The 17,702-nt window shown below is 43.0% G+C and overlaps 1 long non-coding RNA gene across 1 annotated transcript in view; it reads left to right on the top strand.

Annotated features, from left to right (window-relative positions):
- Positions 1-708: 708 nt before the first annotated feature.
- LOC147017045 (uncharacterized) overlaps positions 709-17,702 on the top strand; it is a 75,279-nt gene continuing 58,285 nt past the window's right edge. The window contains exon 1 of the long non-coding RNA XR_015049313.1: positions 709-838. This is a non-coding gene — a long non-coding RNA (uncharacterized LOC147017045). The remainder of the gene's footprint in view (positions 839-17,702) is intronic.

The following is a 17,702-nucleotide window of genomic DNA, read 5'->3' as shown; positions in this document are numbered from 1 at the left end:
TGTTTGTTATAGATGGTGGAGCGAAATTAAACCTACCTGGTTTCGATTTTGTTCCGACAGAAATGCATTGAATGTCTGCCAAGTAACACCACTTAACAATCAGAGAACAATTATCACAACCCTGGGATATAGCTGCAGGAGCTACTTAATGACTGAACATCCCTAATGATTTCTAAATAAGTGTGTTTCAAAAAAAAAAGTTCAAAAACAGTTCGCATTTCTGTGAGACTAACTTTTTCATCAGTATTTCTCACATACCAGGTTACCTCAATGTGTTACAATGACCACACCATTGTAAATGTTAGAAATAATAGTTTACCAAAAACCCTAATATATTGTTTGCTGGAAGAAAAACTCTGTATCCTCACTATAATTCACAGACCGGTGTGTGTGTGTGTGTGTGTGTGTGTGTGTGTGTGTGTGTGTATGTGTGTGTGTGTGTATGTTTGTTTGTTTCTTTGTCATGCTACTCCTCCTACAGTTCTGGGCTGATTCCATCCAGACTTGAATCAGCATGACCCCAATTAGTGTTTTGGGGTGTTTTTATCTTTGCTTGTGGTTTTTGGGGTAGGGGCATGAGGGAATGCAAATTAGCCATGAAAATGTGCATCGTGTGGTGCCACCTCTAGGTGGGAGAGGGTATTACAAGTATCCACCATTTATGGTGCAGTTTTCCTGTCCCCACGTTTTCCAATGTAGTGAGGTGTTTTAAATTATATGCAGTCAGTATGTTTTTGCTTCATGCTCATAACCTGGGTTAATATTATTTGCCTATACAGACAGAGTTGGCCATTGCCGAGACAGAACTGTCAGTCGCTGATACACCGCCAAACTAAAGGTATGTGTCAGAAGAATGTGTTGCATGCTTGGAACAAGATCACCCTTATGGCGTGTACTCTTATGGTATTTTTAAATTAAAAGAATATCATCTGTGAATCATCAGTGGTTTCATCTTTCTCCCTCTATAGGATGGCCTGAAAGTCGCTTTACCGCACCCCAGTAATGCATTCGTTCTTAAACTCTTTTAATATACAGATTTTATTATACAGTACTTACAAGTGAATGTGTCGCCAAAGTCCTTTTAGACATATTAGGCATTTGTGGAGTCATCCTTGCGAAAGAGGCCATAACTGAAGTATGCAATTCTTCAGCCACCTATACCCCTTTGTCAACACCTTCAACTTCATTAAGCCCCACAAAGAGTTGTCTGGAGTCTTTAAATCTGGATTGCATCGTGGCCACAATAGAGAAGCTTGTGATATTGGTGATCCACATCCAATTCCCCGATGAGGAAACGTTTCATTGAGATAGTCCCGAACATGCAAAGCAAAATGCGCGGGTGCAGCATCTTGTTGAAACCAGACACTTTCAGCTTTTCCCACAGTAACAAGTTGTGGGACCAGCCAGTTTCTTAACATATGCCAGTAAGCTATGCCATTTATTGGCACATCAAAAAATAGGGACCAAATAAATGTCGTGAAGTCATTCCTGCCCATAGCATTACAATTGAAGGATGATGCTCCAATTCCAATGTGAAATATGGATTTTCCTTCAACCAGAACACCACATCTTGTACCCGTGAACTTCAATAGATGGCACATTCACCCGAAAACAACACTTTTCTTTGAAGACAGGACAGTCGGGAAGATATCAAGTATGACAATGCATGATGCACAGTGCCGATCCATTCGGCATCACTAAGTTCATTCACCAATATTGGATGCCATGGTTTCAGCTGAATATCCGTTTTCATGTGAGTTTGCTTTGTCGTCAGTATGGCAAGTTCACTGGCTCTCTTTCTTGTTGACTTTCTCAGCAACCGATCAACTGATGCCATCAGAGCAGCACATGAGTTTCTTCTTGTTATTGTTCTTCCACTGCATGTATTGGCATTCACATTTCCTGTTTCAAAAGCCCATTTTTTTCACCCATTTCAACAATGTCTGCTTTGGTGGAGAGGGTTTTCCAAAGTGTTCTGCAAAAGCTGTCTAACTTCCTACTGACTCCTGCATAACTGAGTCAGTGTTTCCGCATACCACAGTGGTGGAGTGCAGAAGGGAAGGGAAGGAAGGAGGTGGAAGATATTTAGCAGGTTAAGTTAATTTCAGGCCACCCTGTACTTACTGTATGTACATTCCTCTATTTTTCCAATTTAGCTGTGTGGATAGTGCTTCTTGGAATGTAATGAATAATTTTGGTGAGATACAACGATGTACAAGGAACTTTGGTGCAGAAAGAGAAAATTCAGCCTATCATGCCTGCACGGCGCTAACCCCAGAAACAATCACATAGTCACGCACAAGCTAACGACAAGTCCCACCAATATGGGATTTTGGGATATGGGATAGTCCCACCACCCATCCATATTCAATGCATATAGGTATGTATTTAATTGCAATATAAAACCTATCCATTATTTCTGCTGCCACCACCTTTCCAGGGAGAACATTCCATGCTTTAACTACTCTCTGACAGAAAGACCTCTGTTTTATTACTGCCCTAACTCTCCTCTTCTTTACTTTCAGGCAATGGCCCATTGCCCTTTCGCAGTCTATTCTGCAGAAAGACTTGTCTGTACATGTTTTGTCTATACCCTTCATTATCTTAAACATCTCTATCAAATCCCCTCGCAATCGCATCCTTTCCAAAGTATAAAGTCCGGTCTCTTTCAACCGTTCCTCATAGCTTAGTCGAGCTAGCCCTGTAATCAATCTCGGAGCTCTACACTGTACCCACTCTATGAAAACAATATCATTCTACAAATGTGGTGACCAAAACTGCACATAATATTCTTGATGAGGCCTCACTCACTTCTTTTGATTAATAATGCAACCCCCTTACGAATACAACCTAAAACTCGATCAGCTTTACTGATAATTGCCTGGCACTGTGCTGACTGCCTACATCCCCCACCAATATCTAGTACCACCACCCCCCCCTATCCATATCTTGTGTGACATGCTCAAAGACTGCCCCTTGCATTGTATAATCCCTATTTTCATTATTCTTACCTATTCCAAGCACATTACATATCTCTCTCTCTCTCTCTCTCTCTCTCTCTCTCTCTCTCTCTCTCTCTCTCTCTCTCTCTCTCTCTCTCTCTCTCTCTCTCTCTCTCTCTCTCTCTCTCTCTCTCTCTCTCTCTCTCTGCAGTACATCCATGCACACCTTACAACACTCAACACACACCTCTCATACCTCTTTTAATACATACATAATTTTGTAGATGACTGTGAGGGATTGTTCCTTATGCCTCTGCAAGATAGGCTGTGGCACTATCCCTCTTTTTTTGTTTTTTCTCTCTCTCTCTCTCTCTCTCTCTCTCTCTCTCTCTCTCTCTCTCTCTCTCTCTCTCTCTCTCTCTCTCTCTCTCTCTCTCTCTCTCTCTCTCTCTCTCTCTCTCTCTCTCTCTCTCTCTCTCTCTCTCTCTCTCTCTCTCTCTCTCTCTCTCTCTCTCTCTCTCTCTCTCTCTCTCTCTCTCTCTCTCTCTCTCTCTCTCTCTCTCTCTCTCTCTCTCTCTCTCTCTCTCTCTCTCTCTCTCTCTCTCTGCAGTACATCCATGCACACCTTGCAACACTCAACACACACCTCTCATACCTCCCAGCTTTGTATTGTCTGAAAATTTATAAAGCCACTCTTAACCACACAATCCAAATAATTGACGTAAATTATGAATAACAAGTAAAAAAGACAAAATATCATCGCCCCCTTTGTTTTTGTAATTGTGCTGTATAGAGTCAAAGGGCTAGCCCATATTTATGTACAATAAAATGGCACCAGTCTACCAGTCAGCCATCTTTGATCAGATCGCAAAATAAAGCCATCATGTACTGTGCTTGTTCCAAGTTTGAACAAAATTGGACTACACATGTCTGACAAATGGTTGAGTATATGTTCAACATCGAGTTTTTTACAACTAAAATGGCCGCCAGTCAGCCATCTTGGATCTGATCTTGAATTAGGAGATGTGCATATGTAAGCCATCATTCATTAGCTCGGTGCCAAGTTTGAACACCATCGGGAAATGCATGTCCGAGAAATGATTGCGGATGTGTTGAACAATGGGTTTTTCACAAATATAATGACCACTAGTCTACCAGTCAGCCATCTTTGATCAAATCGCAAAATAAAGTTAGACGTAAGTGTATGCCATAGTGTACTGTGATTGTGCCACATTTTTAACAAAATCGGCCCATGCATATCTGAGAAATGGTTGGGCACACACTTAAGTAACAAAACGGCCACCAGTCGGCCATCTTGGATCTGATCTCGAAAAAAATTATGCGCATATGTAACCCCTCATTCATGATCTGTGTGCCAAGTTTCAACAACATCGGTAAATGTATATCTGAGAAATGGGTTGAGGATGTGTTCAATATTGGGGTTTTTTTTTACAACTAAAATGGCCGCCAGTTGACCATCTTGGATCTAATATTGAAAAAAGATAACATGCATATCTAAACAATCATTCATGACCTGTGTGTTATGTTTGTACAAGATCAGTAAATGCATTTTGGAGAAATGTTTGAGGACTTGTTCAACACCGAGGTTATTTTTTACAAGTAAAATGGCAACCAGTCGGCCGTCTTAGATTGCATCACAAAACAAAACAAGAAAAAGAGCAAGCATAGATTGTAGACCCTCGCCAGGACTTCTTTTGTGTGATGTATTTTGTGTGGCATTTGTGTACTGGTGTTTTGGTAATCAATGAGAAATAATTAGAACTGCCACTTTAAAACTGCTGGCAGTGATGACCATGTATCAACACATCCCGCTGTGATGCAACCCCAATTTTGATCGTCACCTGACACTGATTCATGACCGTTTTTTTTTTGTTTTTTTTTTCAACTTAATTTAGAAATGGATTAAAATAAGCTCAATTCAAATCAAATGGAAGATCAAATCGGTACAGTCCTGCATTGGAGTAATCAGAAGGAACCAGAACAAGCAAAAAGCAACGATGAAGTCATCAGAAGGAACCTGGATAGGATTCACATTTCAGCTGCTATTCCTCTACCCTCAAACCCATCCAGGCACAGCCAAGTGAGCCTTATTTAAAACAAAACATAATGATAAAAAAAGAAAACAAAAAGAACCTATATCAAAAAAATTAAATAATATTGGCTGCCAGACCATGCAACTGATCAATTATTCATTCACAAACTTGTACACGCACAGTTTGGGGAATATTTCCCCTTGATCTGTCCAGCCATTCTGGAGGAGAAGATTTTTTTATGTTTTAGGTAAATCCAATATGGCTGCCAAACCTTGTGACCTATGATGTCATATGTGTGAACGTTTTTTTCCACATAGATAGGCAGTCATATGTTTAAAGTTTTGTCTCATTCTATTCAGCCAATTCAGAGAATAAGATTTTTGAAGGTTTAAAAAAAAAAAAAGGCTGCCGAATCACATGACCAAAGACATCATCATCATCTTTTTTTTTTGTCGACCATTTTATCCCTACATGACCCTCAAAAATTTTCATACTGAGCAGATGTATCGTTCTGCATATGCAATTATGACATCATAATGAAGGCACCTATGACGTCACCCCAAAAAATCACCCTTAGTACCTCCACCACCGAAGGTGAAGGAGGTTATGTTTTCACCCCATTCTGTCTGTTTGTCTGTGTTTGTTTGTCTATTTGTTTGTGCACAGGATATCTCAAAAAGTTGGGGACGGATCCAGATGAAATTCTCTGGACAGGTTTGGTGTATGACAAGGACGAAAAAATTAGATTTTGGTGAAGATCCGGATCTGTATACAAGTACTAGAATTTTAAAATGATTCTTCACCATTGAGTGATATGGCCAAAAACGATATATAGCACGATATCCCAAAAAATTGGAGACGGATTCGGATTAAACTTGGTGGACAGGTTGGGTATATGACAAGGAAGAATTGATTCGGTTTTTGTGAAGATCCAGATCCAGATCTGGATACGAGAAATATTTAATTTATAAAGTGATTCTTCACCATTGAGAGATAGGGCCAAAAACGATAAAGTACTGTACAGCATGATATTTCAAAAATGTATTGAGCCTGATATGTTATTGTGGATCAGGTATTATGGGGCAGAGGTATGCATTCCAAGGATTGCCCTTCTAGTTCCATATGTGGAGTACATGCCGTGTGCCAAGTTTCAATTTTTTCATTGGTGTGGTTTCAGAGATACAGAGGTCCAAAGTTTTTCCATTTTTTCCAACATGGCTGCCACACCACGTGACCTGCGGCATCACAATTATGATGAAAACATACTACATGAGTAGTCACACCTATTGTGAAAATTTTGGCTCAATCCGACAAGCAGTTGCGGAGAAAAATACAAAAGTTCTGTGTGGACGAACAAACAAACAGACAGACAGACAAACAAACAGACCCAAGCGCAATACTCTCTCCTTCGGCGAGGGTAATGCTGTGCATATGTATTCCGTCATGTGTTGTCTTTGTGCCAAGTATGAACAAAATTGGTCCATATATGTCCGAGATATGTTTGCCGACGCACGCACGCACAGACCCGAAAATCGAGACCAAATCCATAAGCCCCCTTTTTCGGACTAAGTCCAACAGGGGCTAATAATGGTCCCAGTACTGATCCATGAAGTACCCCAGTATGTACATCCTCCCAGCCAGACACACTCCCACTCATCCACTCTGTGCTTCCGATCAAAAATCCAGTTTCCATACCAGTTAGTTACTCTACCAGCCATTCTAGAAGCACTTAGCTTCACTAACAACCTCCTATGGGGTTTTATCTACCAAACCTCGTGAAATGTTTTCTGAAAATCGAAAAATACTGCATTCAGTGTACTTCCCTCATCCACCCACTTAGAAACCGTTTCATAGAACTCCAATAAATATGTTAGACATCACTTCCCTTATGTAAATCCACACTGACTACCTTTAAATTGTTTGAAATTATTCAAATGGTTCCTTATCTATTCCTTATTTGACATCTCCAACACCGACTGTACTCCACAACTGAATTCAAACTGAATTCACAATTGTTACCTGTCCTGACTCCAATGAGCTGTTAAAGATATCCCATAACACAGCACATTTCTGCTCTACCACCTCCCATATGGAAAGAAGCTCACAAGGAGTGAAACAGCAGAGAATCTTCAGGGAAAGATAGTCTGCTCAAACAAGTGTTTTGGCCTTTAACCTTCTGACACTCAAAGGTGGCCAGACCACACTACGATAACGACTATGAATCATCTTATTGTGTTCCTATGCTGTTTTGCACTTTTTGACTGAAAAGCAGGATTGAACCTCTAAATCTCTAAAATTGGAGAAAACTAATCTGGAGTCCACGAAGCCACTCTCATTTCTTTTTATCCAAACTCAACATGATGCTTTCTCGGCAATTATTCCTATTTCTTTGAGAACACTGTTAATCTTTCTCTGATTCAGTTCCAATACTCACAAAAGACTATACAATGATGCTGCTACAAATCCACATGCACCAACCTCCACAGCATTTAGTTGAACCATCTTGTAGCTCTTAATAATTATTGAACTAGATCAAGCCTACTTATGTATTTTGTGTTCATGCTGTTCATGCATTTTAGACTCGGATGGTGCTATGAGTTGAATGAAAATACATATTTTGCCCATTGCAGAACAGAGAATTATATCCGGGCACTTCCTCGATGTATGATTTGCATTGGCATTCCTTCTGAAACCTTCCATGTCTCCTGCCACATTTCCCAATCCTGTGCATAGTCTAAGACACCTCTAATTGGCGTATTGCACTTCACAATTATACTTTGGTGCTAAGGATTTCTGTCCAGATCCTCTTATGAATGATTTTGTAAACTACTTTACTTTCTGTGTTTTGGCCTTTTCTTCTGCCTCGCATACCTTTTAGAATATCTTCTTAAAGATCCTATTTTGATGCCATGTATATCTTCCCCTTGCTAAGGACACTTCACATGAATAAATATGTTCCAGCACCTGTCTATCCTGTCTTATCCTCATCTGTCATGGACCATCACACAAAATTTACTTGCTATGGGAGCAAGAGGCTCTAATAATATAACTGGGACTCATCGGAGCCAAATGTCAGATATCACTCTTAACAAGCGATCTTTGAAATGCGTCTTCTCAAGCCATCCAATGGCCTTGCTGAATCTGCTGTACAGCTTTCATGATCTGTAAAATATTTTCCTCATTTTGGATCTCTTGGGTGACTATGTCCTTTTTCTCTTCATTACTCGCTTTTGAGCACAGCAGAGTATATATTGACTTCCCCAAATCCAAATCCTTTTACATTGGTCTGTGTATGGCCAATACTTCTTTTGGCTGGTTCAACTCTTCTTTCACCTTCCATTTATGACCCGTTTTAACATTTGGTTCTGCACTGCAAACTTTCTGATCTTTTGACTTGTAGTATCATCAGTAGGCAAGCCATTCCTGTTTTATCCGCTTTTTCATTTTGTTTTTCTTTTTTTTTACGAATAAACACTGACAAAACCAACACCCACATATACAATGAAAACAATATATTGTCTGGGTTATGGAAAAGACCCCTATATGCATTCAGAGACGTGCAGGATTTTCCCCAGACAGATATTTATTGGGTTTATGTGAGATCGATCTCCTATCTTTTGTGTTGTGGGACTTTGGAACAGATGTTCATCGTGAGTTAAAATGTTTGGGTTCTCTTTAATCCCTTCATCTATCAATCCATCTTTGGATCCAACTATGGCTTTCGCTGCCCATGCATCACCGGTCCTTCACCATGTTCACCTTTCAAGCCCGTAACCTCTCATGGCCAGTCCTCACAATCCTGTGATTTGCCCTTCAAACCTCCCCCTCCCTCCTTTTCGATTCCACATCCGAAACCAACCCCCAGTTACGAGTCCACACAACACCAATCACTATTACTTCAAAACAATGGACCAAAATTACCTTTTGACTCTTACAAAAGATTCTTAATTCCTTTCAATTCCTGCAAAAAAAAACCTATTTGGACACAATGGAGGCAATTTTTAGCGCTGCAGTAGTCTCTTGGTTCTTTTGTTTACTTGCAAAACAACACATTACAGTTGCAAGATCATTAATTTCCAGATGTTGCAGCTGACATCATGTGCATGTCCTGCACATTCAGCATCATCTTGGATCCACGGAAAACAACAGATCGAGCTTGACCTCCAGAGCTGGAGGACAAGAAACAGAGTGGAAAAAGCAGTTGTGGAGAACAGACAGCTTAACCTCCGTGCAGAGCAGAATAGCTCGACCTCCAGAAAGCACAGATAGTTTGACCTCCGTAGCAAGAGCGGATGTGCAAACAGTGAATCAACTCAGTTGTGAGTGCCAATGGTTTTAACCTCCGTGGAACACCTTGAACAAGAGACATCCAAGCAGCCTCACTTTGTGTTTGATCTACCAAGCGTTCGATCTCCCAAGCATTCGATCTACCAAGCGTTCGATCTCCCAAGCGTCCGATCTACCAAGCGTTCGATCTACCAAGCGTTCGATCTACCAAGCATTCGATCTACCAAGCGTTCGATCTCCCAAGCATTCGATCTACCAAGCGTTCGATCTACGAAGCGTTCGATCTCCCAAGCGTTCGATCTACCAAGCGTTCGATCTCCCAAGCATTCGATCTCCCAAGCGTTCGATCTACCAAGCGTTCGATCTACCAAGCGTTCGATCTACCAAGCGTTCGATCTACCAAGCATTTGATCTTCCAAGCGTTCACTCTCCTAAGCGTTCGATCTACCAAGCATTTGATCTTCCAAGCGTTCACTCTCCTAAGCGTTCGATCTACCAAGCGTTCGATCTACCAAGTGTTCCATCTACCAAGCATTTGATCTTCCAAGCGTTCACTCTCCTAAGCGTTCGATCTACCAAGCATTTGATCTTCCAAGCGTTCACTCTCCTAAGCGTTCGATCTACCAAGCATTTGATCTTCCAAGCGTTCACTCTCCTAAGCGTTCCATCTACCAAGCATTTGATCTTCCAAGCGTTCACTCTCCCAAGCGTTCCATCTACCAAGCGTTCGATCTACCAAGCGTTCGATCTCCCAAGCGTTCGATCTACCAAGCGTTTGATCTCCCAAGCGTTCGATCTACCAAGCGTTCGATCTCCCAAGCGTTCGATCTACCAAGCGTTCGATCGCCCAAGCGTTCGATCTACCAAGCGTTCGATCTACCAAGCGTTCGATCTCCCAAGTATTCGATCTACCAAGCATTCGATCTCCCAAGCATTCGATCTACCAAGCGTTCGATCTCCCAAGCGTTCGATCTACCAAGCGTTCGATCGCCCAAGCGTTCGATCTATCAAGCGTTCGATCTACCAAGCATTCGATCTACCAAGCGTTCACTCTCCTAAGCGTTCGATCTACCAAGCGTTCGATCTACCAAGCGTTCGATCTACCAAGCGTTCGATCTCCCAAGCGTTCGATCTACCAAGCGTTCACTCTCCTAAGCGTTCGATCTACCAAGCGTTCGATCTACCAAGCGTTCGATCTCCCAAGCGTTCGATCTACCAAGCGTTCGATCGCCCAAGCGTTCACTCTCCTAAGCGTTCGATCTCCCAAGCGTTCGATCTCCCAAGCATTCGATCTACCAAGCGTTCGATCTACCAAGCGTTCAATATACCAAGCGTTCAATATACCAAGCATTCGTTTGATCGACCAAGCATTTGTTCGATCGACTAAGCGTTTGTTTGATCTGTCAAGTGTTCTTTGATCTACCAAGCATTTATTCGATCTCACAAGTGTTCGTTCGATCTACCCAGCATTCATGCAATTTACCAAGTATTCATTCTATCTACCAAGCATTCGTTCGATCTACCAGGTGTTTCTTTGATCTATCAGGCATTCGTTTGATCTACCAAGCATTCATTTGATCTACCAAGTGTTCATTCAATCTACCAAGCATTCCTTCGATCTACCAAGCATTGGTTCGATCTTCCAAGTGTTCAATCTACCAAGCATTCGCTCCACCAAGCATTCGATCTACCAAGTGTTTGATCAACCAAGCATTCGATCCACCAAATGTTCGATCCACCAAATGCTTTGACTCTTGACACGTATCGTGTCCTGGGACTTTTGATGCGTCTCACTCATGTCCATGAAGCTCTCCATCCCACGAGCCCTTTGGCCAAACCTGCAATCATGTCTGCCTGTTTGGACCAGGAGAGCCACCAAGGGGAGGCTTGCATGAGTCTGCACACTTTACGAGCTTGCATACATCTGAGTAAGGTGGAAAGGAGCTGTACCCACACTGTGCTCTGCACTCTATCTACTCTTTTCTTCCTCTCTACATTTCTCCGGTTGTGATTCTGATTGGCACCATATCTCATGTGTCGATAATCCTGTCCGATTGTAGAAGGGGCTCATAAGTGTCAAGGGAACAGGTTTTCCTCTGTGTCTCTATTCTCTTTGCTGCACGTACATGCCATACAAATTTCCCCCGTTGTATACGTGTTGAACCCTCAAAAACACCGTGAATATGTACTTTGCCATTGTTTGTGAATAAAACCTTTACTGTATGCACGTGTCAAACAAATTTCCCCTGTGTTCCCTATATATAAATAATCCCATACCTGTTTTCTTCCAACTTGCTCACTATGTCTTTTCCATATTGGTCAAACAGAGTCTGCACTATTAGTTTGATGGGAAGTTTTGCCCCATTGATTGGCTTCGTGATTAGCATTGTCTGTGTGTAGTCTCTACATTAGGCCCAGATCTGCTACAGTTCTCCTGTGTGGTAGGGGGTCAATATTCGAAGTGGAGGGGTCTTGATAATATGTACAGCATGACGTTGCACATCATCCAGCTTCTTAAGATCTCAAGACATGGGCTTTGTGTACTCGGGCTCGATAATGTGGATCCAAATATGGAAAAATATTATGGACACTCACTCTTTATCCAGCTCTAACGGCTTTATCCAGCTCTAACGGCTTCACTTGAGACTGGAATCAAAAGCTCTGGGAGAACCTGACTCCATGTCCAGATCATGTACTCGCTGCAGGGGCTTTCCACCCAAAAACAGCTCCAGAGGCTGCTCACTCCTCACAAAGTCGTCATCTAATGAGAGACATGACCTTGCATTTCTCAGTCGCAAATAGGACATTCCATTTATGCCCCCATTCGTAGATCCTCTATAGATCCTCCATCAGAGAAATGTTGGCATTCTCTTCATTCAACAGGCAGTAGATGGTACTGTCATTAGCATGGAGGCAGGTAGGATTAGGCAGGTTGTCACACAAATCGTGAATGTAGACTAAAAACAAGATGTGGCCAATAATTGATCCTCGAGGTACTGAGGTATTTATTGGAGTTAAATTTGATGTTTGGTCCTTAACCTGGATATGTCTACCCATCAAGTATCGAGAACAGCTGCCCTCAGACTCCATTAGTATCCAGTTTGGCCAGCAATTGCTTGTGCCATACTCTATAAAATGCTGCTTTGATGTCAAGTGCCACATTTGTACCCTCCTGACTTCTGTTGAGACAAGACATCCACTCATGACTCAGGTGTGTGAGTAAGTCTGGGGGCGAATGACCATAATGGAAGCCAAACTGATTGTTGCTGAAGAGGTTATTTCTAATGAAATATTTCCTCAGTACTGGAGTAGATAACTCGATCCATAACCTTGCTAATGCAGCTTAGAAGACTGATAGGCCTGTAATTATCTGGGACAGAGTGCGAGTTCTTTTTCGGCACTGGCACGACATTGACTATCTTCCAGGAGGAAGGGAAGTGGCGACGGCTAAAGCAGAAATGGAAGAGTTTGTCAAGAGGTGTGAAAAATACTGATACACACTCCTTGACAACTCTATTTCAAATTCAATCAGGTCGAGATGCCTTATTTATGTCTAGCTTCTGCAAGATCTGTCTAATGTCAAGAGACCAGAACTTCAAAGTGTTCAGGTGAGTGTTGGTATGAGATGAAAGATCAGGAGAGTCATTTTCAGCATCATCAATTGGACACTTTAAAGATTTCCACTTTCTCCTGAGAGTTAGCGAAGGTCTGACCTTCCTTCTGCAATGTCGTCCTTTCCTTTGTATCCTCTTCACAGGCCACCACCAATCATTGGGGTTTGGTTACTCCATTGGTCAGACGATCTTTTGTCCTCTGGAAGTGTTGGCTTTTAGCCTCCTTCACCACTTTCTGATAGGTCTGCATTGCCCCTATTACAGCATCATGGGAAACAGCACAGGAGCTCCTACTCCAATTGTTATATGCCAGACAGACATTTTTGTCAGCCATTCGGCAAGCCTCAGTAAACCTTAGAATATCCGTCGATAGAACACTGATGTCTTTATGAGGAATTAATTTCTCCATACTTGACTTGATGATTGTCTCAAAGTTCTTGCAAGCTACATCAGGATCTCCAGTGTTTAGGGCTTGTTCCCATTCCCGACAATGCAGATGATGTGAGAGGTTCCCAGCTTGCTTTTTTGTAATTCCATAATCGCCGTTGGTATGGTTTATCCAAGACTGGTGTTTTTTTGAAGATAATCTCCACTGAGCTATGGTCAGATGTTCCAATGTTGGCCTTTATGCTTGTGGTGTAATAAGCAGGAGAGTCAACAATGACCAATCCCAGTAGATTATCACCACAAGCAGACACTTTTACCAGTTGGTCCATGCCATACATCAGAGAAAGGTTGGAGCATGCAATTCCAGCTCCGTCAGTTGGGGACTTGCCACTGAACTTCCCCTGATGATGTACATTGAAATCACCTAGAATCATCACATGATCTAAACCAGTGGTTTTGGTGGCAAAATCCAGGTTATCAGACAAGTAATCAATAATATGAGAGTCAGTACCCAACAGGGAGCCAGGGAGATTTACAGCACCGATCAGTAGATACCCCAAGTGTGTCTTCACAGTGCACCAGATGACTTCTGGTTCAGGAGGTTCCAGGTTCTGATGATGTTGAACCTGGGGCGTATTGCAAAACTAAAGAGTAATTCTACCCCAACCATCACTGCAATCTCGTCTTAGAAGTGGCTCCTGATATCCACACATAAGAAGCAGTCCGAGTCAAATTTAACAGTTTCTCTGTAACAACAATAATGTCAGCTTTACTTCGCTTGGCTAAATGAGCAAGCACCCCAATATTTGTACGAACATCTCTAACATTCACAATAAGTATCCGCATGCAGCAATCTTGAAACACTCTTCATGTTGGAACTCATTATGTTATAAAAGTGGTTTGGGGAGGAATTGGACTGCCGTCATCCACCAGATGAGGACCATGCCTTCCAAGCTTCAGAGAGACTATGTACCCACCCTCTTCCCCACAAGTGTAGTTTTCCATTTGTCATTGGCTAATTCTGAGCTCATCTGCCGTTTTATGGTTGCTGTTGGCTAATACGAGCTCATCCACCTCACATAAAGGGTTCCACTATCCCTTTCAGCTAACTGAGTTGATGCAAACTGGTACAACCCGGATGGGTGTTTTTTTAGGAGACATCATCTCCTTACTGGATGACCGTTGGCTCCCAAAGGGAGCTCATCCACCCTTTTCCAGTTGTTGTTCATCCACCTTCCGAGAACCTGACCATGCAGCAGGTAGCACTACGTTACATGTTTGCAGTGGCAGTCCCGAACGACTGACCTGACTACGCCCCTTGCCCCTTGAAGCTCTTTCACCAAGGATTTGAATCGTAGTACCAGCCCAGATTGGTTGCAGTACGAAGACACCCCAGACCCAGACATACCAGGAGGTAGTCTAAGCCGTTTTCTCATCTGCTGATCATACCATCAACCACAACACTTGAGGATGCACATTATCCAGCCCTGGAGCTTTATCATCCTGTAAAATTTCTTGCTGTTTCTTCACCTCCTCGACTCCAACTTGGATCTCTTCTAAAAGCCCTTGCTCTTCCCCAACATCAATTCTCTTCATTATTGGAAATTATTTTGACTGTACCTGGGTAAATATAGAAGTATAAAAACTATTTAATAAGTCTGTCAACTCACCCTCATAATCCAAAAATTCCCCTATGCTATTCCACAATGGGCCCAAACTCCTCAACCCTTTCATTACCCCTTATATACTTGGAGAATGTCGCTGTTATCTATAATAATAAACGGCAGTGTGTGTGTGTGTGTGTGTGTGTGTGTGTGTGTGTGTGTGTGTGTGTGTGTGTGTGTGTGTGTGTGTGTGTGTGTGTGTGTGTGTGTGTGTGTGCGTGCGTGCGTGCCTGCATGCGTGCATGTCTCCTCCATAACTCCAAAACCTTTAAACCGAGCAGCTTGAAACTTTGCATGCATAATAAGAAAACTCCAAGGAAGTGAAAGAGTGAAAATTGGATGTTTGGGTCAATTAAAACACTCCTTTTGAAAATAATTAACGGCCATATTTCATTATATCCTTCATCAGGCAATCCTCGGACACCTCGCCGTCTGGGGTCTTCAGGCGTTTGTTTCCTGGGTAACCTTGCTGGGGTCTGAAGCCGCAATGATTTTTGGGCTGCTCAGCCATGCTTTGACGTGGAACAGGCTGCAACGATTTCTTAACAATAAAGTTTGTTTTTTCACTTTACTCAATCATATAATCGAATGCCTGTTCATCATAGCTACGAATCGCTGGGTATATTGCGGTGCTTATAAACGCCTGGAGACGACAGCGTTCATGGCTATATTTAATTTGCAGATATGAATAACCAAGAGAATCTCTTAAACTAAGCATTATTTCAAAATGTAAGCTCCAGATTTGAAAGTATCAGTAGTTCCAACTCCGAAAAAAGTGTTGATTTGTCCATTTCAGACATTGCACGGCAGTTCCGGGTGCGCGGCAGCAATTGTTAATCACTTGCCAAGCCAGGCGTTCCATTGTAGTGCTTGCTTGACTGCTTAAGCCCCTTATTGAGGTGTCCAGTACAGTTTGTGTTCCGATCGGGATGTACAGTTGACAGTTACTCCAAGGTAGAGGTAGTATACTGCATACACGGATGTGGTACATATGGCTAGATTTTGGTCTGTACGGACTCTCCCTGGATGTGTGGACATGCCATGCCTGTTGTGCGTGCCGTGGAGGAAAATATTCACCCCATATCTTAAGGAGGCTTTGTCTGGTTTTCCTTTGTCCTCATGCCTGTTTCAAAAGCATTTGTTTGTTGGATTTGCTTTACAAAGATCATGTGTTTCTCCTTGTGGGTTTCAAAGCAAAATATATTTGATAATGCCCAATTTCCAAGCCGTTTGCCCTCGAAACATGTTTTCTACCCGCCACATGCAGCTGTTTAAAAAGAATAATGTTTGCAAACATATCACTGAAACGTCGATAAGTATAAATGCAACGTCATTTTCGGTCATGGGTGGTGGTTGTATGGCAGCTTTGCTGCCGGGGTAGCTATCATTTCTTGAAGCGCGACTGTGTGGATGATGCAGTGCCCCTCTACCAGTGCACACACGAGAACTAGTACTCACTTCGCCGACCTGGGAAGGATGACAGGCTGAGTCAACCCCCTGGTGTATTAATTCAGCGGCCGAGGGGCTGGAACTCAGGACCTTTTGGATCTCAAGCTGCTACCCCAGCCGCTACGCCAACACCAGGCTGGTAGTCGGTAATCACACTAACTCCAACCTGCCGATTCCCGAAAAATTGCTGATATCGGCCAAGCACAACTATGTGTGTGTGTGTGTGTGTGTGTGTGTGTGTGTGTGTGTGTGTGTGTGTGTGTGTGTGTGTGTGTGTGTGTGTGTGTGTGTGTGTGCGTGCGTGTTGTTCATTAAGCATAACATTCTTCCTGATAACTCCCTTATCCCTGTCTCTCTACCATCCTTGCTCTACCCCCTCGCAATACAGTGTGGTTCCCTCCTCCCACATCTACTCTCTCTCTCTCTCTCTCTCTCTCTCTCTCTCTCTCTCTCTCTCTCTCTCTCTCTCTCTCTCTCTCTCTCTCTCTCTCTCTCTCTCTCTGTCTCTCTCTCTCTCTCTCTCTCTCCGCCTGTCTGTCACTGTCTGAAGGCACGTCCAGGCAGTGCTCGTCTCCGGACGAGTCCAGGCAGTGTTCCTCTCCAGACGAGTCCTAGCCGTGTTCGTCGCCGGACGGTTCCTGGCGGTTTTCGTCTCCAGACGAGTCCTGGCAGTGTTCGTCTCCGGACGCATCCTGGAGATGTTCGGCTCCAGACCCATCCTGGCAGTGTTCATCTCCGGAGGTATCTTGGTCGTTTTTGTCTCCGGACGCATTTGGGCAGTGTTCGTATCCGGGCGCGTCCTGGTGGCGTTCATGTCTAGATGGGAGTTTGTCTCTGGGCTGGATGAATATAATTGTTTTTTGGTGAAGGCGACTCAAGGTTTCTGGGTTGTGTGCAGTACATAGTGTCTTCGATAACACAATGACTCCAACCTGCCGATTCCCGAAAAATTGCCGATATCAGCCATGCATGCATGCATGCGTTTGTGCGTGTGTGCGTGTGTGCACAAAGCATAACATATTCTCTCTAATTACTTCCCTACCCCCCCCTTCTCTTTCTCTCTCTCTCTCTCTCTCTCTCTCTCTCTCTCTCTCTCTCTCTCTCTCTCTCTCTCTCTCTCTCTCTCTCATTCTCTCTCTCTCCGGTCATTATGTCTGAATGGTGGTTATCTCTATATGGGTCTGAACGGTGGTTTATGTCTGGGTAGAGTTTGTCTCCGGACATGTCTGGATGGGAATTTGTCTCCGAACGTGTCCAGGCGGTGTTTTTGTCCAGACAGGAGTTAATCTCCAGACGCGTCCAGGC

Source organism: Eptatretus burgeri, chromosome 11 (assembly GCF_056783735.1).
Source record: "Eptatretus burgeri isolate ZD-2024b chromosome 11, Ebu_testis_v1, whole genome shotgun sequence".
NCBI classification, from domain to species: domain Eukaryota; kingdom Metazoa; phylum Chordata; class Myxini; order Myxiniformes; family Myxinidae; genus Eptatretus; species Eptatretus burgeri.
Note: the sequence above shows the minus strand (reverse complement) of the source record. Positions and strands in the feature narration are given on the sequence as shown.